The sequence below is a fragment of the Corapipo altera genome, unplaced genomic scaffold, assembly GCF_003945725.1.
Source record: "Corapipo altera isolate COAL_440 unplaced genomic scaffold, ASM394572v1 70, whole genome shotgun sequence".
Classification (NCBI taxonomy): domain Eukaryota; kingdom Metazoa; phylum Chordata; class Aves; order Passeriformes; family Pipridae; genus Corapipo; species Corapipo altera.
Window position 1 is genome coordinate 2,605,486 of NW_020884911.1, and position 27,701 is coordinate 2,633,186.

At 44.9% G+C, this 27,701-nt stretch overlaps 1 long non-coding RNA gene across 1 annotated transcript in view; it reads left to right on the forward strand.

Annotated features, from left to right (window-relative positions):
* The window catches only part of LOC113952074, a 165,397-nt gene extending 146,910 nt beyond the window's left edge, over nucleotides 1-18,487 (forward strand). Inside the window, exon 6 of the long non-coding RNA XR_003529366.1 lies at nucleotides 18,376-18,487. This is a non-coding gene — a long non-coding RNA (uncharacterized LOC113952074). The remainder of the gene's footprint in view (nucleotides 1-18,375) is intronic.
* Nucleotides 18,488-27,701: the final 9,214 nt, after the last annotated feature.

Genomic DNA, 27,701 nt, shown 5'->3' on the forward strand with positions numbered 1-27,701 from the left:
AAAACTTGTTTTCCTATCAGCCAGTCTAAATTTTTTGCTTAATTCACTCGAACCCCAGCGTGTCTACAGGGGTAATTTATAATTAGAGCTGCAGCAGGCAGGATGCTGGAGAGGCACACGTTTATGGACAAGCCTGTTAGGCTGCGCTCCAGATCTGAGCCCCTACACGCCTCCATTTGGCCAACAGCCTTCAAGCTGGGCTTAGAGCTTAAAGAGGAACTTTTGTGGAGTAATTTGCAAAAAAAAGGAGCAAGCTCCCAAAGCTCTGGAGCCCTTTGCAGATGAGCCAGGAGAGGGGTGGGGATGCCTCTGTGTGTGTGTTTGAAATTATCCATCCGCATTAGCCGGGGCTCTGCGCAGTTCGGTGCAGGAGGGGTGTCTTTTATTCTGCTAAGCATTGTGCACATTTATGGCACTATATAAATAATAGTAATACAGCAATAATCTAAGTCATTCCATCAAGGTCTCACACTCCAAAGATTACCCCCGTGATTCTGATTGTTAAGAGCGTCACACTGAAGAGGAGAGGAGGGAAAGGAGGAAATAAGAAGCCAGATCCTGCATTTGTGGCTGATTCAGCAGCTGAGGGTGAGCGTGGCTGTGCTTACCAGCAAAACTTCTGCAGGCTCCCCCAAGTGTCTCCTGATGTTGCTTATTATTTTCTTGTATGTGTGTCTACCACAAAACCACAGAAAAGGGAGAGTGGTGGGGAGGAGAGAGAGAAATTAAAGCAATGAGGCACGTGAATTATGTCACTCTGTCACTGCTGAACAAATGAGAGATTTTGTACTTACGTTCCAAGTACCCCAGTCTGCTGAACCTGGGGGGAAGCCTTTCAGTGATTTTGGATCAGGCCAGTGTCACCAGGCAGTGCCACTGTCCCAGTGCTTCCCACTGGTTCCTTCCAAGGCAGAAGTTGCCACTGCTGTTGCTGTTTGTTTAAAGCTGAGGCCCATCCTAAGGATATTTCCAGCCATCCTTTTTTTGCCTTCCACTTCATGTGTCTGCTTCCCCCCTCCCCAAGTCTCCAGCCTTGGGAGAATCTTGTGTGCACAAGATTCCTACGTTAACATCCATTCAACTTTGGCTCATTAGCTTTACAGGCTTTCACAAGCAGAAGAAGATCTTTGCTGTTGGAATAGATGTTTCCCTAACTCACCTTCTCTTCTCCATGTCCTTAATTTATCCAGGAGTTTCAAATACCCTTTATGTCTTTTCCCAATAGGTATTGAATTGTCTCTGTTCTGTATAGCATTTGTTTCCTTCAAAACATTGAATTATTGGCAGGGTAATCTAAAAACTAAATATGATTATGTAAATACGTTGCAGAATTGCAGCATTTTGAGTATAAGAATTGTTGTCTTCTCTTTAATGTGTATTTATGTTGGACTCAATACATAGATTAAAAGTCTGTGCATGTGCTGAAGAGGAAGGTCTCTGAGCTTTCAGGGTTCTTAATATGGTCCAATTTTGATTCAGGAGACTCAAACTGTATCCCCTCAGTGCTCTTTATTCACCATCAAAAGTAATTCTTCGATTTGCAAGTGGCAACAAGGAAAAAAAAAGTTAGATTCAAAATAATTGGGTGAGGTGCTTTTCAGGAGAATTAATGTAACAAGAGCTGCTAAACTTATTGCACTTAAAAACACAAATAAGAGCGTTGGACAGAAGTTGTCAGTAGGTGGTCTCTTAATATCTCACCAGTTTTGAAGTTATGAAAAGGAGCAAGACTTTTTGAAATCTAGAAAAGAAAGAAAGAAAAGCTAGAAACCGAGTGAAAGAGCAGAGTCGCAGCACCGGTGACCCGAGAAACCTCATTGCTCCACTTATACTGGCACAATGTCATGTTCTCAGCCACTCCATCACCAGCAAGGGGAAAAAAAAAGCTTTTCCTTTCCTTTTAGTCAAAGGCAGTGGGTAAGCAGAGCACGCGGTTCAGAGGGTCATTAAAAAGCATCAAAGGAGGCAGCCTCATGATGGTAATAAGACGGCTGCAAGGAAATAAAGTGGGCATTGATCTGCACTATCGAGTGTGACATTTTAACCGAAGCTAAAAGCCAAGAGCAGATCTAGCCCTCTTATTCATCTGCCTGCCTGTTTTAGTAAATTGTCTTTTTTTTCCTCCAACCAGTGGCCTCAGAGGTCACTTCATATTAGCTGGCTTGTTAATACCGAGGCAATCAATACTTAATCAACAAGTAATGGGATTTTGCAGTCATCCTGTATGATCTTTCAATAAAGCCCCGAATCTATCTCAGCCCATTCAGAGCCTGACTAAAGGTGCACGATTGCTGCAGAGCAGGGGATTTGATGGTCTGATGCTCTTAGGCTGATCTGCATCTGATTAAGACACCATGCAGCCACTGTCCTTCACCCTTTTGTTCCTTTATCCCCGTATAATGTAGCATGGCACAGAAATTCGTCATCTTAGCTTTTAGATGCAACAGCAAAGGAATTAATATTTCCTCAGTGCATGATGATCCAGCCTCTTGGTCATGATATGCAACCAAAAAAAAAAAAAAAAAAAAAAAAAACAAGCCAGCCAAGGGGGAGGGAAATTACAGGAGAGACAGTGACAGGTTTCACATATTGCCTTAGAAAACACAGTTATAACGAATGGGTCCAAAACTGCCTTTTTATCTCTGCCCTCCGTATCCTCCTCACCAAGAAAGATGTGCTAATGTAACACAGCCACTGGACGTGGCTGTGTGAGAACAGGTATTACAGATGATTCACTGGGGCAGGAGGAAAGAACAAAAGCCAAAATGACAGGCTTCTGGAAACATCCCTCTCTTCTCAGACCTTCAGTCCATTGTTGAAAAGGCTTGAGGGTCGCCCTGTTTTAGGCTAATTGTTTTACCCGCCTTCTTCTGCCATTGTTCCCAGAAACTCTGTTTGTGCAAATACTGGCTAACAAGGAATCCTGAACACATTCAGCCAGAAAAACAGCCCACGATTTCTGCTCCCCAAAACTAACAACTAATGCTGGGAGAAAGAACAACAGTGCACATAAATGTTAGGGACCTGTGGCAAACTTCACCAACTGCTTCCTGCTTTCATGGACTTAGAGGAAACATTCACTGAGGAAGGATTTGTCTTTAGAAAGCTGCTGTAAAGGCCATGTGAGGCAGTGCATGATTATCATGAGAAATGGAACATTTTTATTTTACAATCCCCTCTACGTGGCCCATGCACAGGTGTACGTGCCTGGAGCATCTCTGGGCTTAGGGATCTGTGCCACAGTGAGTGATTTTTATACATAACAAAAAGTATCAGTGGGTCTGTACAAAGAAAGGCTTTGGTGTTCTCAACTGACTTCTGGGTCTATAGAAAGAGGGAGGTGTAGCACCCCTTTAAAATCTAGCTACTGATTAAGACAGTGCTTGGCCACATCATTTACTTGAGGGACATGTAAGGAGGGTGAAGAGTTAGTGGGGAAAAAAAGGAAAAGCAAAATATAATTATGTGAACAAAACCAAGAGAACAAGTGAATAAAATACAGTAGAAATATGAAATGAGGATGATTGCTGACATAAAACACGGAGATCAAACTAATGCAGCTTCAAGGGGGCACCTGTTCCTTCAGTGGCAGGAGTGACACGTGGCTGCTGATGGCCAGGGCTGTGCTGGGGAGGGTTGCACAATTCCACATGACGTGTGGAATATGGACCCGGTGTTTGTGCCTCCCTGTTCACTCCCGTTATTGGCGGCAGGGGAACGCACAGCGTGCGTGTGTATGAAAACACGCTCCTCTGAGTCACTTTGTGTTGTATTTTTGTGGATATGAATTTCTGGAAACCAAGCCTGTGTTTCCCGTTTTCCGCTCTCCTCGGGGGCTGGGAATATCACGCAGCTTCAAGCAGTGGCCTCTCTGTCAGTTCTGAGTTGCCATTTTCTCCCATCCTCTTGAATTTGTTTCACCTCCACTCCCTGCCCACACGGTGCGTCTGGCAGTGCGGGAGAGGGCTGGGGATGTGTCCTGCCAGTCCCCTGCAACAAGGCACAGGAGGGAGCTGCCTCAGATGTGAGATGTCCCAGGCTGCAAGTGCCACCCCTGGAGCTTAGGAAGTACAGACTGGCTTGCATCCCAGGTGGCCATTGCAGAGAGGAGGGAAATGCAGCAGCTCAGGCACAGCCTGCTCCTGTTACACACGCTGAGAAGGTATTTTTATAAATTACCTCTGGAGTATTTTGGTTGGCACTGCTGGTGAAAGTAGCTCCCAGCTTCACATCCTTTCTTCTAAGAGGGATGGCAGAGGAGGACTCTCCTATTTTGGCATGGAGGCACACAGGGTAGGGCTGACAGCTTGGTTTCCAATGAGTTCCCCTTGGGTGTTGGGAGTGCTGGGGCCTGCGTGGAGGCAGGAATAGTGGAAAGAGCCTGTCATTCCAGCAGGTTCATCTCCAGAGATTGCTGGGATGGGTAGTGGCTGTGCTACCCGTGCAGAAGGTGTGGGGAGCACTTCACACAAAGGGTTCATTGCCCCCAGACACCAAGTGTGTTTGCTGTGGCCACAGTCCCTGTTGGACCGAGCATTTTTGCTGTGGATCCGTGCCAGGAACGCTGTGTCCATGGCTGGTGGTTGAGTGCTGTGGGGGTTCCCGTTTGAGTCAGCCCTGAAAACAGGAGGAGATCGTTTTTATGGCTGCACAAAAACCAGGATCAACTCGGGCCAGTGAGTGAACAGTGACTGAGTGGTGTTGGGCAAAAATCAGGATTGGCTCACACATCAGTCCAATCCTCTAATCAGAATGAATTGAACTCTAATCTACTTCTTGGCAGTGAACAAATAGGCAGCTTGGATAGGGGTGAGGTTCTGTTCCATGGATGTGTTTGTGCAGGGTATGGGGGTGCAGGTTAAAATTAGAGCTGTGTGAGGCCTGTAGGGTTCCATTCCCCAGCAGGTTTGCAAACTAATCTGTGTTGCTTGATTTGCAGGGGTTGGAAACAAACCAAACCTCGTAGATTTGTTTGAAGGCTTTATGTGATGTGGGGATAGGAGCTCCAGCTGTACTTGCTCCCTGGCATTTTCCCCTGAGCTAACCTTCCCAAGATAAGGTAGGATGATCTTGTGTTTTTGTGGTGAATAGGTGTGTTGAAAGGAGACTGCTGGCTTCACTGGTTGTCCTAAAAAACATTCCTTTTAAAGAAGATGGCCTTCCATCTCCTTGTTCTTCTCCTGCACTGGCACTGCTTGTCTTCCACAGCTGTTTTCTGGGTGGATCTTAGGTCACATATTCATTCTCACCTCCTTAAAACATCACTAGAGAACCCCCAAGAAACTGCTGAATCTCCTGCTCTCTGATCCCTGTGGAAGAACTGAGGAGACAACTGGTATATTGCTTCTCTTGAAGCTTCTGTTTCGTAGAATTTATGTTAATTGGAGCTAATCATCACTTTGAAAGGGACACTGGGACATGTCTCACCTGATGACAGAACAGGGAACTGTGTAATGGAAGAGATAGTCAAGGAAGAACCAACTGAATGATCAAATATAACAAATATCAGCTCCCAGCAATGCATAATGTTTTGTAACATACGCTGAGAACTGTGAAAATCCTGGCTGTGACACTTGTTTTGGCCTGCTTTACATGCAGCTCTTGAATCACTCTTTACCTTGCACGGGAAGATAAACCTGGTGATTAAATGGTCATGATGAAGACAAGAATGTCTTTATTTGGCTAAACTTCAAACCTTCAAATCCCATGACCGTGTGGTCAGTAATTACTGTGGGGTAGGTTTTCAGAGAGAGGAGGGCACACTTCTCTGAAAACTGGAGACTTTTTCTCTTTTGTAGAGCATCTGCTGAGGGTTTGAAGCAGTAGCTGAGCAGTCTGGAGTGCAGTGTCTGCATTGTCTCCCTCTCCAGAAGGTGGCAATCAGGTGACCCTTACACACCTCTCTCCTGGGCTGTGGCTCTGCTGCCAGGATCAATAGCAGCTGTAATCACCAAGCTGGTGGGTGACCCCTGACAGTGAGCCCACCGTGTCAGTGAGCTGGGGAAGCTGGCAAGGGACAGCTCAGGCCTGAGGAAAGGTATAAATGAAACAAAGAAAGAGGACAATTGGATTGCCTGGCCTCAACAGATGCCTGCTGAGGATAGATTTGCTTCAAATTCCATATTGCCATGGTCCAAGCATCACTGTCCTGCTGCAACCCTAATTTTACCCCCCCAGCCTTCTGCCAAGGGTTTAACTCCTGGGATGTGGCTGTGGGAGGAAGATGAAGATAGTGCTAATATTGTGCAGTGGTGGGGCCTTACAGCAAAAAGAGAAATAAAGTTGCTGTTTGTTAGAGTTGTCCTGGCTCGCCAGTTCTGCTTCGTGGGTGAGTTTTGGGCTGGATCTCTCCTCCCTGTTGGCCAGGCAGCTTAATTGGCATAGCTGAGTGTTGCAGGTTTAACTGGGAGGATTAGCAATTGCTCTGGACAGTGTTGCTGTTAGCAGAGGGGTTTGAACTCTGAGGGGGAAAGATCAACAAAGTGTCTCGTGTGCATTTTGTAAGCGGTGACAGACCCCAGCGAGGTACCGGGGGCTATATTAGGTAGAAATCTTACATGGAGCTTGGAATGGGATAAGGGGAAAAGCGGAGATAGCGAAGAATACGTGCCTATTTTTGTCCATCAGCCAGATACCTCTTGGTCAGTTTGTTACAGGGGTTGCCTGGAAAGGTCAGCAGCTCAGAGAGCTGTGCTGCAAAACATGCCTGGGCTGAACCGAAACACTCATTCCTGCCTAAGGCAGGCAATCTCACAACTCTCAGCTGTGAGCTGCAGCGTGGGTAAGGACTGTCCTGTTCCTGTGCTATGGACATGTTGGTACTAGTCAGTTATGACACCTTTTATCAGTTCCAGAAAATGTCTTTGTTTTCTGCAGACTCTCGTTTCTTTCCAGCAGGGCTTTGAAGGGAGTGCTTTGGTTTGAGCTGTGCCTTGCACAAAAAGGCAGCTCCTGGAGTCTGCTGGCAGGCTGACCCCTCTGCACCGACACAGGACAATGGCAGTGCGACCTGCATTACTCAAATTCCAGCCTTCACAGAGCTGTCATCAGCATGCCTGGAAAATTAATGTCATTAGGCTGTCGCTGGAGGCTTGGCATGGCTGCTTCCCCCCTGTCTGGGAGAGGAAGCCACGGTGGGGAGTGAATATCGTGGCTTGCTACTGCTCAGGAGGGACAGGCACCTCCCAGAGCTGGGGGGGTGCCTGTCTTCAGGAATTTTGCAGTGGAAGTCCACCCTCTCTGTTTAGCACTCTGAGCTTTTGTGTGTTTGCAGCTCTGTCTTTCAGTGGTTCCTGGCCTCTGTGCTAACCAGGGACTGATTTGGACACTGTTATTCAATGTGGTGTTGTGACACTTTCCAATTTCCACTGGGCATTATCCTGAACAAGAAGGGCGAGAGTGCAACAGTTTTTCTCCCCTCTTGATTTAAATGGGTTTCTTCCACTGCCCTCCCTTACACCCTTTTTTGTTTTTAGGGCTTCTTGACATGAAACAAAGTCATAGTGCTAAACCCAGTGAATGGAGTCAGGAATGTATTTCTTGTCCTTGACAGCAATGGCACTCAGCAAAGTGAATAACAGTTTAAAACTATGCAAGGGGACTGAGCGTCCTCACATCAACCTTTTGAGTGACTTTGGGAGAATGGTTTTACTTACAGGTAGGTGGAAAAGCTTCCAAGCTCTTCTTCCAAAGTGCTGAGAGAACAGTGTGTGGCTTTCACAGCAAGTCTCATCCTACAAATCAGCAAGTAACAGAAATCTTGCCTGACCCAGGGAGCTTTCAGGGCAGGGACATGCACCCAGTAATGAACAAAATTTCAAAATGGCACAGTCTCCCACCCAGGCACCTGCTCTGTGATGTTCAGAGGTCTGTACAAAATCTGTAAGACGTTGATTAGTATCCCCACACAATAACTGTGTACGTGACATTAACCAACAGACATCCTCTCTGAGTGTTATTTGGTCATTTGCATTATGAATATCCAGATCAATAAGAGCAGATTCCTAACTCTTCATCTTCCTTTTAAGTATCAATAGATAAAATCCTGTTCCATTAACATGGACAAAATAAAGAGAAGAGACTGAGATGCCCTGAAAAACACAGGAGAGTACAGCTTCAGCTCTGGTACCTTTGGCACAAACAGACCTGTGCTGAAAATGCTCCTTGCCCAGCAAGTTGTTCCTCTGAACACAGAGGCAACAAAACAGCTGACACGGGGCACCGACCTCTGTGAAACAGCTGCTTGTCTGACTGTTTCTGTCACAAGTACAAAGAGCTCTCCCCTTTTATTTATATATTTTATTTATTTATTTTTAATTGCGAGCTGTCACTGAAGGCAGAACCAAATCACTTCCAGAATAAACAGCACAAGGGACCAGTGTGAGCAGGGAAGGCTGTGCAGGGGGAGTGGATGGGGTGCTGTTTGGAGCAAATCAGGTGTGTTCTCTGCAGGACCCAGGGAGCTCCCAGCAGAATAGGAAAAGACAGCATTCCCGTGCCAGGAGCGGAGCTGGCCTGGCAGCACTGCAGAGCTGTCCAGCTCTGGAAGCTCAGGTGTCTCCAGGCATGCACATGGCAGCTCTTGTTATCTCACAGCAGTGACATCCTGTGCCTTTCACACTTCATTTTTGCTCTCAGAAAAAAAGCCCCACTGCAATTTTCAGGGTAAAACCATCCTCATTTATGAGTGGGTCTGTGAAAAAATAATACTTTATGCTCTGCTTCGTCTCGTTGCTTTGATGAGGAAATAGTGTAAGATCTTTGATATCTACAAGTCCTTTCTTAGGGGCCGGTTTTATTTTAGATAACTTCTGCTTGGGCATCCCTTTGTTGTAATGTCTGTAGAAACACGTAATGTTTGCACTGGAAGTTCTTTACTCAAAGGGAATTTTTGATCCATGGCAAATCGGGAGCTACTGTTCATGGTCTGGGATAGCTGAGAAATGTGGAAGGGGCTGAAGAGAGTGTCTGTGTTTATGTTCCAGGGGAGAGGCCCATCTGGACTTGCTCTGCCTTGTGCCTTGCTCTTGAGAGGTCCCTTTGCGAAGCGACAACTTTCTTTCCCAATGACAATTACTCGTGCCCCACTCAGCCACGCTTGGCAGTGGCTGCCTGATTGCCAATATTTACCTTGCCTTATTACATTACTGTAAACTTTGGTTGGCTATCAGAGCCAGTTGATGACTCTGACAATTTGGAATCCGAAGGGCTCTTATGAAATTAAACACCGCCTTTGCGTGCCATCCCAGCCTCGGGATGGGCAAGTGAAAATAAATGTTCCAAAGGTTGTACTTTATATAGCCACAGACTTGACCTCTAAGTGCCTTAAAAGGGCTCACATACTTAAAGGTGCATTACCAGGCCTTACACTAATTCACTGTGATAGCTAAAGTGCTCTGTGTGTACCACAGGAGACCAGAAGCCCTTGAGGATCCTTTAGAGCAGAGCATGTGGGCAGTTAACATTATTCAGCTTGAATTTTGTATTTGCAGCCAGTCATGAGTGAAAGTAGGGGTGGACTATTTGCATATCGTTTCGGTATAAAGCTGGAAAAATGCTTCCATATGTGTAAGTCATGTAACTTCATCTTGTGTGTTTCTCAGATGCCTGGAAAACCCTAAATAAGATGAGGCCCCTTTTTTATTTTCCTTGTTTTTTCTTCTTTTCTCCACTGAGAATTTCTTGGGAGCATTCATCCCTCCCTCTCTTTAAGTTTGCTGGTCTAAGCAGGAATACTTGAGACTGATTTTAATTCTTAACTAGATGGACATGATTTATTAATTCACATTTGAAATAACAATTGCAGTCAGAAGGAATCAGCTGAAAGCCTTAATTACATTGGAAAATATGCTTCAGTGTAGCATGGCCCCATCCAGCTTTCAGAATGCATAATTATAATCATTTTTTAATTTTTATATTTGAAAAATTGTGATGGAGACCAGACTCTGCTGGCTACTCACACTGCTTCAAAGCGATGTCTAAATCAGAAGTGAGTCTTTAAATAGATCATTTTCTTACTTGCTTGTTAGTGCCCAACCACATATGTAGACTTATTGTGCAGGGTTTGGCCTCGGTGTTTTGAGTATTATTTTTACATCTGAGCCAACTAGCAGTTTCTGTGCCCAATTCCAAGGAAAAAAAGATGTTAAACTGTGAATGTGCACTGGCATATGAGCTGAGATTAGGTAATTTGGGAGCACTCCATAGAAATCACATATGGGCTTTGGAGACTGGGAATTCATTCCTGTTCAAACAGTGACCAAATGGGGAACAGGGAAAGCAAGATCAAGGTAATTAAAAAAAAAAAACAAAAAAACCAAACAAACCAAAAAAACCCAACCAACAAAAAATAAACCACTGAACCTCCTGAATAGAAAAAAGGCACCACAGAATGAGAAAGGAAAAGCAAAGCCTTCCTTGCCTTAATCTTGAAAAAATATGACAGTTGAGGGAGGAATTGGCTCACTTGACCCAAATGAGGTAACACATGAGCACTTCTAGCTTTGATTGCGGTTCCTGTCACTGATCTGTCCCTTGAGACTTCTGAGTATCTTCCTTCGTTCCTTGTCTGTCTGTCTTCACTCCATGTTTGTTGTTTTCTGACCATCTTTTCTCTTCCCCGTGACCCTGTGCCCCCATTCTGTTATCTGGGTTAGCTCTTCATTAAGTTCCCCATAAACCTGGGACTAGTTAAGGGAAGCTGCTGTGAAGTCAGTCCGTGTGAGACAATCGCTTTGTTATGCCCTGATATCCTGGAGGAAAACATTCCCTGAGGGCTACAGAGCTCGAGTGGACTACAGGGTCTGTTCATCCAATGGAACAACCTGGAAAAGGCATGGATTGGCTTATGGAAGAACAGCATGACTGGCAGCATGAAAACCCAGTCCCTGCCCTCTGGAGAAGAGATGGTGGAGCTGCAGAATGAGGAACTGTGGGATTCTTTGTTGGCTTTGCCTGACCATCTGTGAGGGGCAGGAGCCCTCCCCCCTTGGAATCTCCCCAGACTCAGCCCCTTGGACACAGCAGAGAGTGAAGCAAAATGAAATAAATGGTCATATGGGATGACGGAGAAGGTGGATGGAGAGGGCTGAAGGGGAAGAGGAACAGCTGAAGGAGCTCATAGTTCAGCTTGAGTAGGAGAGAAAAACCTAATCCAAAACCTCATCTTAATTAGACTGGAGAAGGGAAGAGGAGGGTTGTGATGCTCATCTGTTCAAGGCCAGAGCAGCAGCTGGGGACTGGTGTGTGCTGGCCACCATAAAAGCCACAGGGTTATTTTCTCACTCTAAGCACAGGATAAAGCAGCTCTTTCAGGTGTTGGAAAATGCTAAAACTCTTCCCTGACAAGATGGTACTGGATGAGGTGTCCTAAAGAAAGCAAAACTTCCTGAAGACAGGTGTGCCCATCCCAGAGGCAGAGGTGGCACCACTGACCACACAGGCTCTGATTGTCACTGTGGCAGCAAAAATAACTTTTTTTTGCACCTTTATCTACCAGGCTCCAGATAAGGAGCACAGTTTGCTTACCAAGCTATTAGAAATAGATTCACAAATGCTGAAAATGTGTATTTCTTCCAGCAAAGGGCTCTTCTCAGGATTTTCCTGGAACAGAATGTTCTGAAATCATGCACAGGAGTAGAAGAGTAATTGGTTAAAACAGGGGGAAGGAAATATCACTTTAACCACTCTGTGTCCTTGACTAATGTTAAAAGCTTTTACCTTTTTTTCTCCAAACTTGATGAAACTTCTTACACCTGCATGTGTGCGGAAATGTACTTCTGAAGTAAAACATGGTAAGTGCTCTTCAGAAGTCATTGTTAAAATACAGAGGAGGATCCTTCTTTTATTCCGAGTCCTTCCCTCAGATGTGCACAAGTCTTCAAATATTTTTACAGGAAATCAGTATGGTGGAAAGCCCTTTGTGGTTATGACTTACCTGATGAAATAATTCCACTTATCCTTGTGCCTAAAAGGTGGAAACGACACAGTTTGTCCATGCTCTTCCTTAGCAGCCTTTGCCCAGTGTAGCATTGACAGCATTGAACCCCAAACCTACATGACCCACCTGTGGGTGTCTCATTACCTCTTCAGGTCTTCCACAAAACTTGTCCCCTTTGCTCTCGTCCCTGGGCCCACTGAGGGCCACCACCCACTGCCTGGCTGCTGAGCCCACCTCATGTGCAGTTTGGCCTTCTTTTTGTGTGGGGCTTACTCAGACCTGGAGTGGTGTCTTACCAGAGCTGGGACACACCTCAGAACTTCCCCAGCAGGCTCCTGACCTCTCTGGGATTGGGAAACGGCCCCTTTATAAAAGAGGTTTGTGGATGTTGATAGGAAAAGGCAAGGAGAGATCTAAAAGGGAACCTGTGTCTGGTAAATTCACCTCTTCTGTCCCTTCGCCTGACGAGTGATAAATAAGGTGAATGTGAGACCGTGCTTGGAAATATGGGAGAAAAGGACAATTTTTCCTGCTCTTGGCTTGACTTCCAACAGTGTTTGCTGCCTGCCAGCGTCAGGTGAGTTACAGACACCGGATCATCCTTACCTGCCTGGAGCCAATGGGGGCAGGAATGACCCCAGGAACATTGTATTTCCTGTCACTGACGAGTGGTGTTCCCTGCCCCTCTGATACAATCCCCTGCCTGGTGCTTAGAAAGGACAGAAGTTATGTCCAGCTGTTTGTCCATCCTTTCCCAGCAATAACGCTGCTTAAACATGGACATGCATCTGTGTGTATTTTTCCCATATGCAGATACCCAAATATACAGATGCACACCCACAGACATGAGTGTAATGCTCCTGTACGTGCCCAGCTCATCAGCTGTCTGCCTGAGGAAAGCAGGACTAAGCTCTGGGCAAACTGAAGGTGAAGGAAGGGAATCAAGACTGATCTCTGGAAGGGGCAGACAGTTCCAGTGAGCAGTGCAGCTCAGCAGCTTTGGAAAGGGAGGATTTCTGAGAGCAGAGAACATTGTTGCTTTAGGATCTGATTTTATTCTGAATGTTTGAGTACTTAATGAAGGGTAACACCACAGCAAGAGCAAAGTAAGACTTGTTGGTGCAAAAATCATCTCCTTACCTGACCCCCAGAACGGAGATTTCCGAGCATTAAGCACCTCTGCATTTATCCTCCTTGACCACGAAAGAAGTTTATTTTTATTCCCATTTTAATGTTAGGAAACTGAAAATCAGGGAGACAATAATTCGGCCTTCCAAAGCCCTGTTTAAATAAGTAGGTATAGAAAGAGGGCAGCATGCCAGGAAAAGAAGGTCTTCTGAAAACACTTCTGCAAACATCAAGAGGGAGCCAAATGCTTTCTGCTATGCTGGCCCTCCTGGGAAGGACATTTTCTGCAAACCTGGCCTTAATTGGTGCTGAGCACTGGAAAATTCTGGTCCTCTACCCAGCATTTATGGCATTATGGGTCAGCGTGGTGTATCTGTAGCATTAGGCTGTCCAACCTCTGATTCAATCTTTGCCCTGGCTGCACATGCCCAATTTATTTTGCTTTATTTCTGAAGAGGAAATTCAGGAAGAAAAAGAATACACTTTTCCCCTCTTTCTCTGCTTTTATATTTATTTTTTTTTTGTCCTTCTCATCTTTCAGCCTGGGATTTACAGGGCATGGCCCATCCTACCCCCTTCCAAAATGCACTGGAAAGGAGCCATCTGTGAGTTCCCTCTGTTGCTACATTTCCCGGAGAGCTTGCAGAGTGACATTAATTGTTGTGACGGTGTGCACCTATTCGCTGTTACACACCACTGCCACCTCTCCTGCCTTTCTGGTTTTGCCTTCCCTCATCTCATAATCTCGTGCTGCACTCAAATATTTGTGTACCATCAGCTCAGGGGGAGTCAAGGCCCTCCAGGCAGAGATGTCCCAAAGTCATTGCAGAGTGGGGAGCACATTCCATACTTATCAGGCCGTTTCTTGTGTACAGGTGGGACCCACCCGCTCCACGTTATCGGAACCAGCTCCTCTCTGGATTCTTCCCCCTGGATTGGCTGTGCAGGATTGGAGCACATCCCCTCCACGTTCCCTTTGCCGAGGTACAAGTTGTTGACTGCACGAGGAGCTGACATTCAGTGCTGCTCGCTCTTCTCCAGCAAAGCCATGGAAATCTGCTGGACTTCCCGGGCAATATTAAATCCCGAGCAAAAGCTTTATAAAAGCTACCTCAGAACACTACCAAATTATTAGTATTCTTTCTTGTAATACAGATGAGGTCTCATTTTATTGAAAGAAAGGGAGAGAAAGAGTGTGGGGGGTTTTTTTCCCTAGCCCTCTTGGGAATTATTTTATTGAAAATATCAAAACCGGGAAGATTTCTGCGGTGCCAGGGGTCAGAATCTTTGACTAGTTTGTTGTAATGTGAACATATAAAAATTCACTCGGTGCTCATTCTCTGCCTTTTATTTAATGTACATTCCAGGTAGTTCCACTTTGATTCTTTACATTACTGTCCCTAGCACTGACATTTGCCTTGAGTGTTTTAAATTTCTTTCATGAATTCCGAAGACGGAAAAACTTCAGGAAAATCACCACTGGCTTAATATGTATTGATGTACTATTACCAGTGGAACGAATTTTTGTTATTCCAACTGACACTGAATAAACAAGTGCTTTCTATTTCTTCTGAGAAGCTCTGACTTGAAATATCCTTTGCTGTAATATCTCCACTTAAAAATAGCATTTTCTTGCTAGCTCCCTGTGAATCATATCTGCATACCTTAATGAGTAAGTGTTTAATATTTTAATTTCTATTAATACAGAATAGTAAGTGCTACTGGAAGTCAGCTGAAGTAAGAACTATGGCAGGCAGCTAAGTTACATTTCTCCCTGTGCATCATTGTCATCGTCACCAAGTACTATCAATATAAGGACCAGCCAACTCCTAATTTCAAAGGAACTGGGTTTTTCAGTGATTGCTAAGGGCAGAGTTGTCACGCAGACCCTTTATTGTGACAATGATTCATGAGAAGAAAAGAAATCAGCTTGATTCTTTCATCACCAGTGACATTTTCTTTGGACTGGCAGTTAAAATATTTTTTTTTTTGCTTATAAATAGATTACTCTAAAGTCAGGTAAAGGTGACAATATGGAGCCCCTGTGGATATTTATGTTAGTCATCTTTTAGTGTAAACCTGGGCTGTAAAGTGAGATCTCCAAACACAACCTCGTTACCTCAACTTTTTTTTTTTTCCCTTTTCTTATAAAAAGAGGCAAGTTCGTCTGGGCTGTGTGTTTAAATCCTGTGAAGGTTTGTGTCCAGCTCTGAATTAGGCAGTGTCTCTGATGGCAAGTGATAATCCTGATTTGGAACAACTCTGCTCCCTGAATGCTGGCTCTTCTGCAAGCTGGCATTGCTTGTTTTAGGCTGTGTTGGCCAGTGTTAAAATGCCTTTAAATTCCCCCAAAATGACAGCTAAGGAAAGTATTGTGTTGGTGTTTTGAGGCAGATCTTAAAAGAAGGACAGCTTTTGTCTGAGATCATACACAGCATCAGGCACAAGTGCTTCTTGGGGGTTATGAAGGCTCCATGCATGCAGCTGGGAATGCAGGAATATTGCTGATGCAAAGAGGAATGTGTTTCTCAGGGCTGCACTGTGCACCTCCATGATCTGAGATGAGAAAAACATGCCATCAGGATGTCTTTGATTGCTTTAACCTTTCTGTCCTCCACACTGAGGCAGCCCCTGGAGCCGCTCTCTTGCTTCCAGCCAAGATTCCAGCCTCTTTCCAAATATTCCATTTTAAGTAAGCAGGTGGTTGAAGTCTTCCTGAGTCCAGGGACATCTTACCTCTGGCAGGGTTTAAACCATGAACGAAACAAAGGGAAAAAAACCCACAGAAAACCAGAGTGAACCCGGGCTGGCGCTCGCGTCTCTGCTTCCGACTACGCAATCCGTGTTCTGGGAGTAAACTCAGTTCTGCGTGTTTAATCTGACACCTTTTGCAAGCAACACACTCACTCAAAACACCAGCAAGGAATAAACACCACCAGCCCTCTTGTAGATCTTTGATTGGGTAGCTAATTCACAAATGATTGACTACCCAAGTAGTGGGAGCATATGGAGGCTCTGTGAGCGACTGTCAACACGAGGAAAGTAGTCGGGGAAGCCAATTGTTAAGAACTGAAAACAATAGCGAACAAGAAAGTCCTTGAAGGAATGTGGCACTGGGGCTGCTCAAAGCCTGGATTTATGAAAACGTGGGGCCAAAACAAAAGAAGATGGCAGCATCATTTCCTATATGTGCTCCTCGTTGTTGGTTATTATTATTCCAATTTTTGACACTTGAATGAAATGTGGTATAATTGGGCTTCATAGCTGCTGCTTCAGGCGACATCAATTGCCTTTTTTAAAAATGATGATGGCGTTGAGGGAGACTCTTTTTTTCCTTTTTATGTTTGGAAGCCGCCGCACTCTCGGTGCCACTCGTACAATACACGAAAGGGGCATTGTACTCCTGGGAGGGTCTGCAGGGCTGGGGACTGATCCCAGGAAGAAATATGAGATGGAGAAGCAAAGTAAACATACTGTAGGATGTTATGCTAAAGCTAATCCCAAGATATCCCTTCTTCTCTTTCCCTGCCTGGGTTTTCCTTACCAGTAGCTCGAGCCTTTCGCTTCCTTCCCTGAGTGTGCAACATTACAGGTGTGTGCAAGAAAACTCCATTCCCTGCCTTCCTTTGCTTTGATTCAGTAATCAATTCTGTCAAGTTTGAAGGACCTTAAGCTGTCATGAAAGGAAAATCATTCCCTAAACTGTGTTTATTTCTGCTACAAAAAACCACCCCTGAATCTTTTGTTTGTATTGATAGGTATAGTGCAGGAGTTGGTTGGCTTATTTTGACTCGGGGAGGAAATCAGATGAGAAGCATTATGTTTTTCAAAGTTGTATTCAGCAGGGAAAGGGAAGATGTGTATTCATCATTCTGCTTTTGCATTGAGAAGCAATTCTTTAGGAGGTAGAACAAATCTTTAAAAAATAATGCTGGAAATACTCTAATGACTCAGAAGACTGAATGAAGCTATTGTGGCTGGATCCTTTGTGGGGGATAGATCCTGCTGGGCATGTTTTAAATACCGTGCCCCTCATTTCTGATACACCCCAGCACAAAGCAGCATTTCACCTCAGTGTTCCCAAGGGAACTCTGCCCCCCCCAAGGCTGCTGGGGTGTCCTGCCCTTACAGCCTGCATGTCCCCACCATTAAGGTTTGGGTAGTGGTGTCCAGCTGAAAGAAGAAGAGGATTTTTTAGCTGCAGCAGGTGAAACCTTAGCACTGCCTGAATGAGGTGGAACTGGTGCTGGAGGAGAGAAGGGAAATAAGTTGAGCCACGTCCGTGTAGCTTTAAAACCAAAATATTTGTGTGTATTGAAGGCAGTTTTTCCCTTCAGACAGACCCAAATGAAGGGTCTGGATCCAAACACCCCCAAATGAAGGACCATCTGTACTGTAGCTCTGCTGTAGCCGCTTCCCAGAAAACCTGCCAAGGGATGCGCAGGATGTAGCCCCTGTGCCAGGTGCTGTCAGCAGCAGTTGGATGCTGGTTTCAGACGTCAGGAGGATCCTTCTAAAATTAACACACACATGCAGGCCTGCACAGGTCCCCAGGTGAGCAAAACTGCTCCCCTTGGTGCTCTCAGGCAGAGAACTTTTCCCTTTTTCCAAGGCCTAAGACTGTGCATAAAGCAAAGGAAATGCCACTCAAAAAAAGAAGGAGCATAAATGGGGAAACACAACCACAGTAACAGAAATGTCAGTTTATGATGTACAGCTTGTAAACAAGATGTGTGTGAAATCCCCCTCCACGCACACACAAGTGGGTGTGAACTGTATTTTGGGCAGCAGTCCTTTTCATGGAATCCTTGAGTGGTTTGGGTTGGAAGGGGACCTTGAAGATCACCTCGTTCCAATCCCCCTGCTGTAGACAGGAACACCTCCCACTAGACCAGGTTGTTCCAAGCCCTGTCCAACTTGACCCTGAACACTTCCAGGGATGGGGCAGCCATAAATTCCCTGGGCAACCTTTTCCAGTGCCTCACTACCCTCACAGTAAAGAATCTTATTCTATTATCTAATCTAAACTACTGTCTTTCAGTTTGAACCCATTTCCCCTTGTCCTGTCACTGGAGACCATTGCAAATAGTCTCTCTCCATCTTTCCTGTTGACTCCCTTCAGGGACTGGAAGGCTGCAATTCCTTGCTGGGTCACACAGATGCCAGGGGTAGCTGTGCTGATAGAGGCACGTCCTCCCCTTCTCCCAGCATCTCCTTCTGACTTTTCATTTTCACCAAAACGCCAAGCTTCGATTACTTTAAGGCTCTGCCAACTGATAAAACCCCTTTCTTCTTCCTCCTCATCTTAGTGAGATCCCAAGTGGAGGATTCCTGGTGACAGCCAGCGCTACTGCCGGGATGTGGGAGCTGCCTTCGGGCGCCGAGCTGGAGCAGAGCAAGCAGAGTCAGGAGAGCTCATATTGACAGGTAACTCTTGGAACTTCATTGCCTAAAGACACAAATTTCAGAGCAGTTCTTGGGTGTAGGTGCTTAACTACTAATGATTTAGAATCTTTAAACAATTCTAAAATATTCTTTTTAATGAAATCTTTGCCGTTAACCTTTAACTGCTTCCAGTTCACAGAATGCTTTACAAGAAAGGGCAGGAAATCAATAGTTCTAAAAAGCAGAAGCAGCAGCCCTGGTGCATCAGCATGTGCATATCATAGTGGTGTGCCAGTGCCAGGCATTGCCCAGGGCAAGCAGGGGGTGACACACAAGAGCTGTTCCTCTGCCTGCCTCACTCGTGCATCATAATCTGGCTCTTGGGGAAAAGGGAGGATGAGGGTTGGTTTTCATCACCAAGCCATTATCAGGGGAACCTGGGGAAGTGATGTTTGTCCACACAGGAATCCTCACATCCATTTATTTTTGAGACCTCGTTAGTGTGAGTACAGCAAGCAAGATTTTGACCTGTTTTTGGTGTTGTGCTGGTCCTGGAAATTCTTGTTACTTTTGTGACTCTACTACAAGTACTATGAAACAGGGAAAGACTTAAAAATTAATTTATCTTCTTCTCAACCTCAATTTGTATCTCTATGCAAACAAACAAAACACACACATCCCCATAAACCCCCTGTTCAGTGAGCTTTCCTACTTTCCTTTGTTCAGCTTTTCCATGCTTTTGTCTTAGATGTTAGAAGGTTGGACACAAGGTCATCCACAACCCATTTCATGTGGATACAGCAAGTCAGTTCAGGTCTTCTCCCCCTCCCCTCAATTCATCTGAAAGCTCTGCTGTGCAGTAATGGGCCTGAAAACACAACTCTCGTGGTGCAAAATAAAAATGCTGCCGTTCCACAGGACTGCTGGGAAAGGATGTCCCAGGTGAGTGTCTGTGCAACTCAAAATGAGTTGTTTGGATATGTCACATATGACTTCAGCAGTAGATTAGTGTGAGTTTGAACCCTTTTAAGCAGAAGCTGGGAAGGGGTTCGAAACACTTCTGTCATCAATAATTACAGGAACTTCTGTTCAGCCTTTGCTGCTCCTCACGGCCTGGGACATCCTCCGTGTGGAGCCCAGGGAAGGGCAGTGCAGGGAGGATATTATTGACGGGTGTCACAACCCCCCAACCTGTGTCACTTGCCGATAGCAATTATTGTGGTGGCAGGGCTCTGCCCAAATGTTGCCATGGATATGGGCTGTGATCTCCTGTGAGTTGTTTGCCCAGTTTCTGGAGCTGACTCCTCTGTGTCTTAAACAATTATTGAAATCTATATGCTCACTTTCCCTGTCTGTAAAAATGGGCTGACTCCCCTCACTAGTGTATTTGGAGAACAAATTAATAATGTCAGGCGCTCAAGAGGAAAAGTTTTTCAATGTACATTTGCTCTGCAAAACTGCTCAATATTGTTATTATTTATTATTCTATGGACTCATCACTCTCAGCTCCCTTCTGCCAGAAGCTGCTTTGAAAGATGGATAAGTTGCACAAAAATTATTTTCCTTCGGTTTTCTTTGTGAGGTTTTAAATGCAGCGTGGGGAGGGGTGTTTTTGTGAGGGAGGGCAAAGGAAGACAAGATGCTGTGATTAAATGAGTTTGAAAAGGTGGAACCAAGGAAAGGTAACTTCACACCTAAAATTCAGATTGCTGTATTACCAAATTTTTTACTCAGATAACAGGCAGAAATACATAAGAGTATAAACAATCCTTTTAGTACCTGCAGATATGTTTATAACACTTCGGTTTTCTCTCTATGCTGTCTTTCCCTCCTCACTGGTACAGAAGAAGTAAAAGGCAGGCAGAGATGTGAATAGCCCTAATTACTGTTTGTGAATTCTGTGTTTGAGGTGGCTGATAGATACCAGCACTGCTCCTGTCTCACTCCCTACTTCCAGTGCCTTTCCATCTGGTGCAGCTCGGGCTTTACGCTCCCTCAGGTTGATGTGAAAACTCCTGTGAAAGCAGAGTCATTGATTTTTTTGTAGGTTTAGTGCCAGAGCAATTTTAGGTGGCACAAGGCTGATTTCCTTGACTTTCGCTTTCCTGCTCTTGATACTTCTGTGTCAAACTCAACACCTTTCCCAACACTATCCTCCTCCTCATAATAACAAAGTACTCAGCACCTCCTCCTCCTCACTAGCGCTGTCAGCAGGAGCAGTGGAAGGGTGCTACAGGCGACTGTGTTTGTTTTGACAGTGCCAACTTTCAAAAGAATCTGCTGAGTTAGTGGGAGGTCTCTGTGTGTTTGTGTTTCTAAACATAATTGTTTAATTTGGGGATATTTCACCACTGCGCATCTCGTGGGGAAGTTACAGCCTGGCCTTCAGTTCCTGCTTGAGAGAGACATTGTGGTGAAGAATTTGATGTGCTGCAGCTCTCATTTTGGAGGCAGCTCATGACATGGAGGGACTTTTCCAGGTCTTCCAGTTAGTTGGTGATAATGGAATAAGTAGTGGGGAGAATATTGTCCTGTGGTATTGTAAAAAGTCAGCTGAAGGCTCCATTTTGGTGTTACTACATTTCTCACAGTAAAATATCTCTGTAGCATCCATGGCCAAACCAGTGGGATCAGGATCAGACCCTGGAGCTGTGTGGGCTGCCAGGAATGGTGGTCGCAAACACACCCGAAGGGATTCTGCCTGAGTTAAAGGGTATCACTGTAGACAGATTCTCACATATTGTCTTTCAGGTGTCAGTGACAGGAGGTGCCATGATTTATGACGTGGCACAGGAATCCCTGATTAATTGTCTGGCACTGCTGATGTGCAGGACATGACGTGCAAAGTGTTTTTTCCCAAGCATTTTATAAAACGTAGTAGGCAGGGAATGGACTGGGAGGCTGAAGTCCCGACATTAGGGCTGCCTGCTCACAGAAAGTGTGTTAAATCATCCCTTTAGTCCTCCAGCCGCTCTCTCATCCCACTTAGGGGGCTTATCCCTCTCCTCTGAGTGCTCAGGGAGATCAGAGCCCAAGCCCTGCTCCTCGGGCTGGTGTCAGTGATGTGCACAGAGCAAATGCCTTCAGCAAAATCTCCGTGGCACCGAGGCCATTTACATAGAGCCAGCAGGGCTATTTAGGTAGGTGCCAACCTGAAAGCTCCTTATTTCTGAGCTCCTTCAGGACTCAGACCTTGCAAGAGACCAAATGTAAGTGGATAAAAGGCTTTTGCACATGTAAGTCCAGTGGCCCCTTCACACCGGTGATAGAAGAAATGGAGACTCTGCCCAAACTCTATTGAAATAAAATCCTGCATTTTAATTGGTGGATTTCCCACATTTCTCTGCATACTATTGTTTCTTTTTATTTTGCAGCATGCCTGCTCGATTCATGAGGCATTTTTGTGTCCTTTCCAAAATGTGGGATAGGCAGTGAACTCAGCTTCAGAGCCATAAGCCTTTTTCTTCCCCACCGAAAAAAAATCCCACCTGCTCTCTCTTTATATATTACCACCCTGCCTACAGCTGAGATAGGGATGTAGGGAGACAGGGAGTGTATCTGTGAGTGTGCTGCTCATGCTTATATTCCAAATGAACATGACATTATCTTTGAACTTAAAACCACTTCTTTGAATAACTACATTTTTTACACGGCACAGCAGTGAGCCTCAGCTTATAACAAAAATACATCTGCAGAGGGAACTGGAGTTTAGCCTGCAGGGACTGGATCCGCCTGTTTATCAGTTTGTGCATGCAGGGATGAACCCTGCAGTGGTCCTGCCCAAAAATGAAACTAAGGCATTTGCTACTCGGGGAATTGTGGGCAGCCCTGTGTGGGAGGGGGAGGACTTCCAAAGGGAAAGGCTGCAGCCCAAAACTCAGCTTTCCTGGGGCAAAGGGGTGCTTCTTCCTCCTGGAAGTTTGCTGGCGGTTGAGCCTGTTCTAATCTTGAGCCAGGACTGTTCTCCCTCCTGCCATCCCCACTCTGTGCATTTGACAGTCTGTGGTCTGATCATCTGTGTGAGCTCCTTGGAGACACCCATCCACGTTGAGCCAGGGGACATATATCTCTTGCTCTCTCCTTTTGTGAACTGAAAGGATATTGTTTTGAAAGTCACACTATGCAACAGCCATTGCAGAGGGTGACTCTCAGCTCCTCTGCAAGCAGAAGAGAGCTTTGCACGCAATTGAATATAAAACAAGGTTATGTCTTTAATAAAATTATTTAATCCCCTTTTTTTGAGAGAGAGAGAGAGAGAGAGAAAGTCTTCTTTATGAGTTTGGAAACAAGGAGGCAAAAATTCTGGGGTTTTGGTTTTTCAGGCTTGAATTTCTTCAGTCACCTTGTATTGCTCATTTTTCTACTCTGTGTATATACTTCTCTTCTGGGGAAAGGAGATGGCACTTATTTGTCTCTGTAAGGTTTGGGGTATGTGATGTAGTCTTATTTATAAAATATTCTGTGCACTGGCAGTTGTAAGAATGAAGTGTAAGCCCCAAATATCTCTGTCTTATTAATTTTGGCATTAGCAAGACATGTAATTTTTACAGCTGAAGATGGCTTCTCCTTCTTAAAACAGTCCTTCCCGTTTCACCAGGTGAGCTGCCTTTCTGCTCTCTGAGGGGAATGGCCTGGAATTCACAAACCAGAGCTGAATGGCAAAAAAAAGAGGGGACAGAGAAATTAGGAAGAATGGCCAAATAAGCCAGGCATGTGCACTGGGTTTTTCCTTCAGCCACGAGTCACACCCTGGTCCCCCTTTCCAGGCGAGCCAATCGAGGCAGGAAGACGAAAAGTAACTCTGATCCCATAAAAAGCTGGAACTTGAACAGGAATCCAATTAGCTCCTTTGTTTTAACGTTAAACTGCCTCGCCTTGACCTGAGCCCACAGGTAGTGTTCCCGTCCATGGCTGTTGTCAGGCAGTTGTATGAATGTGTTACAGAATTAAATAATGTGGCATTGTGCTGGATGAGTAGCACTTACGCACTAAATTATCACAGCTCTCCCTGACCTTGGCAGCATCATAGGGTTCATATTTTCAGAAAGATGAATTGTTCTCAGAACAATTTCTTCAATGTTTTAAACACACACACTTTCCTTTCACCTTACGGATGCACCGCTTTTACCTCCCTGCACTGTTCTGATTTTAAAAACACCGGTCCCAACACAACGCCAACTGAAGTCAATAAAAGGGCTCTTACTGGCTTCTGCTTTGGTACTTTATATACTCAAATTAAACCAGAGGATTTGAGCCTAAAATGGGAGAAAAAGATGAAGTGTACAACTTTATGGACTTCAAAAGAAAATCTTCTAGCCTAGTGTTTTCACATTCTTGGCTGCTCTTTTCCAGGATCTGAGGGCAGCAGGGCAGGACACAGTGATTCTCTTTCAAGGCTCAGCATCCCGTGGCTGACTTGTGCTGTTTGTGTAATCTTCTCTAGATTTGCTTGTAGTTGAGAGCATGAATAAAGGACACGTTTGCTTATTCTTTAGCATGAATATTAAGGCCATACTGCACATGGGGGCAGGTATAGCTCAGCTCTGCTGTCTAATGTCCTAAAGGGTAACTTCAGTCTGTTCTGATTAATTACATTGTCCATATTCAAAATTGCCCTGTACTACACCTCTACCACGTCCTGAGAGAAAATCAGCTCCTTTAAACAAGTTATTAATTTAACATTAAAAACAAAGGAAAGGAGTGGAAAATATATGCTTGCAACCTTTTCTTGGAGATAGTTTCCCAGTGCAGTGTAACATAAACAGATTAACTGCAGTGTTTATTCAGTGTGAAAAAGCAGTTCCAAGAGCCCCAGGTGCTTGCCAAGTCCATAATTGTACCTCCTTAAATACTTTCATTACTTGGAAGTACAATAAGAGAAGCAGAGACACATGCTTTCTATTTTCTTGTCAACAAAACACCTCCAAGAAATTAAACTCTATGTTGTCTAGAAATTTTCAGCAATATTTTTTTCTTTCCCTCTTACCTTGAAGAGGAAGGGAGGCCGAGGACCCTTGTGGGTGCTGCTGCCCACTGCCACCCATGGGCCTATAAGTATACTATATATTTATACTATAAGTATATATACTATTTATATAGTATATTTAGTATATAAATATACTATAAGTATAGTATATTTGGCATGTAAGTATATTCCCCTTCTCTTTTGGCATTGCCTTTTGTTTCATTGGTTGATATAAAGGCATGAAACCTTTCCCAGAGGCAGGATTGAGAGCCTTTCTTCAGCCTTGTCCTAATGTCCTTCCACGGAGCTGTCGTGCTGCTCCCTCTCAGCTAAGGAAAGAAAACTAATTTAAAGTGGAACACTAACCTGGAGTGTGATTGAAGCGTTCCTTCTGAATGCATATGGTAAAAGTGGGCATCATTAAATGCCCACATGCATCTGCAGATAAGCCTTGGTGTAATCTGATTCTCAGGCCCTATCCCAGGCCTTATTGTTCAGATAACATGGGCAGAAATTTTGCTTTGAGGGCTTTATGTTTTAAGGAATGCCTCAGTCAAACAAAACTGCCTTTCTGAGCTTCTCCCTCCTGAGTGCCAACCATATGTAGTCAAGCCCAGCTCTTTGGGGAGAGGCGTGTGGCGGGTGAGATTTCTGCTTCCCACCAGTCAAAAAAAAAAAAAAGCACAAAAATCCAACAAAAAAACTGAAGTTCTGCTTCAAAATTGCATCTGAACAAGTGTAATGAGAATTGCTCATCTCACAGCGAGAAAAAGCCTGTGCAGTTACTCAAAATTTGGTCTTGAGAAAAGCAGCCTGAATATTTTATTTATTCCTCTCATATCCCTTTATGTCCCAAGCCTTGATTGCATATCTAAAAAGAAATTCCCTCATCTTTTTTTAAGAGGGGTTGTGATGTGCCGTGTTGTCTCACTCCAACTAGTTCCGTTTCGCGCTAACACGCGGTAATGAAAAGCGGCGCTTTCTTGGTGCTCAGTGGTAGGTGAAGGAATGATATCCATGTGATGAACCTGGGAAGGATTCAATTGTGTCATTACACAGAGCTCGGGGAGATGCTGAACAATGCACACCTGGAATCTTAAAAGTCCTCCTTTCTCGCTGGAGGGGGGAGGTCTTTCTCTGGGAGGAACTCGGTTCAGAAGTAGCTCCCGCAGGACAGCCGAGACAGCGAGATTCCCAGAGCCTGTTTGTAAGGAGACATCTCCCTTCCCGGGCACCCACGGAGCCTGGCACATTGTGCTGCACTCCAGTCACAGAGCTGGGGATACAAAGTGTGACAAGACACTCACCAGCTTTATTTCCCCGAATCCAACAGCCCTTTTTAAAGGCAGAAGAATGTCTGTGTTTCCACATCAATTTAATAGTTTGCCTGTAGATCACATCCCTTCCTATCACAAAGAAATCATTGTATCCTGCTGTGTAATTAATACACATGTACGGTGTGGCAAACATTTTCCTGTAGACTGCTTATTTTGCCTGTAAATTACAGGAAATCCTATACAATACACCTGGGAGCCCTGCAGCTTGAAATTAGAATACAAACCATCCCCACCTCCTCTTGCTTGGCTTACCAGTCAAATTTCGAAACTCTTTTTTTGTTTGGATGTGTAATAAATTGTGATAGTGATAAACTCACTCAGTACTATTCAGCTTAAAATTAATACAGGTTTTAATTCTGAAATGGAACCGGTTTATGGCTCATGGAATTGCTACAAAGGGATGAAACCGCACAGAGGTTTCCAGTTGCAGATTTTGTTCTGACACACATGCAACACACAAATTTGTAACAAGATCCCTACAGTTTAAGGTATATTGGCAGTAAAATCGATGGCCAAGCCTTAGTTCTGTGTGATGTCACATCTATATGAGCCCTGAGATCGTATTAAAACAGCAACAGCTGTTACCTGTTGGAGACACAGAGACTTTTAAAAGGGAGGCTCCATATTTTCCCTGTCTCGCTGCTACTCTGTGAATCTCAGTGACAAAAGAGCCCTCCAGGAAAACAGTAGTGCTGACTGCCAGAGCACATGGACCACCAGTCCTTGTTAGTTTGGTGCAGACTAATCACAGGGCATTACCTTCATTCCATGTATTTTTGGTGTGTGTGGACAGGGGGTGTCCACTCAGAGGGCGTGTGGAGAGAAGCAGAAAATATTCCCAGCCTGTCCCCGGTTTGTGACCTCCGTACTGTAAAATGTGCAGCTTTATCTCTTGCTGTCGAATAAACGCTCCGGTTCAGGAAGGGTACAGGAGTTTAGGGAAAAGACGGCTCGGAGCTCTCCGGTGCTCCGCGGGCTGCTGACGGCTCTGGTGAAAGCTGCTTCCCCAGAGCACTCTGCCAGACATAATCACATCCCTACAGGTGAGAGAGGTAATTCAGGCTCTTTGAAGCTCTCTCCTGGCTCCAGCTCCTTCCCTCTTAAACTAGGAATGGCAGTTGCATCTGTTTATTAGCAAGCAGCAGAGACCAGTGAATTTCCATCGCTGAAAAGATCTCTTAGAAACAGAAGCAGGCCAAATCCTGCTCTCCCTTTCAGCAGGGGAAATCCAGTCAAAATCAAGGCTCACACCGAATCACTGTTGAGCTGCCTTGAAGTTTGACAATGCAGTTCAAAAAAACCATGTTTTCCTGGAAGTGTAATGAGAGAAGAGTTGTATGCAGCTTCCCTGGGGGAGCAGTCCCGGTAGGAATTGCTTCGGGGTGTGACTGGTTGATTTGGGTGAGGAAACAGGGAGCAGAAGAAAAACAAGGTCTGACTGGGTGAACCCAACTGTGCATTTTTTACAGTTTCATTTCTAACTTCCCTCCATCAAAGGTACTCTCCCAGCCCTGGGCACTTTAGCAAGGTCTTATTCGCAGGATTTGAAGAAGAGTGTTTAAACACACAGAAACCAAAAATCTACTCAGGCCGAGACTTCATCAGTGCCTCAGAAAATCAGAAACACCAAAAGCAGTTGCTTTGTAAGGCTTCTGATGCACTGGTGTCATTGGGAGCTGTTGCTTTAAAGCCATGATGTCACTGTGGAGAAATATGATGTCAGGGCTGTAAAAGAGGGAAATAAAACTTGGCTAAAATTCCTTTTCACATTTGGAAGTTTCCATTTTCTGTTAAACAGAAAATACTCTGTTCTCTTTCCTGCGACCTTCACCTTCTTTATAAGTACCCCTGCCAAGAGTGCTAAGGGTACACAGGAACCACCATTCCCCTTCTCCCAGTGGGAATATAGCTACCTTTTATTACTAGAACTAGTTCTTTCTTTAATGGT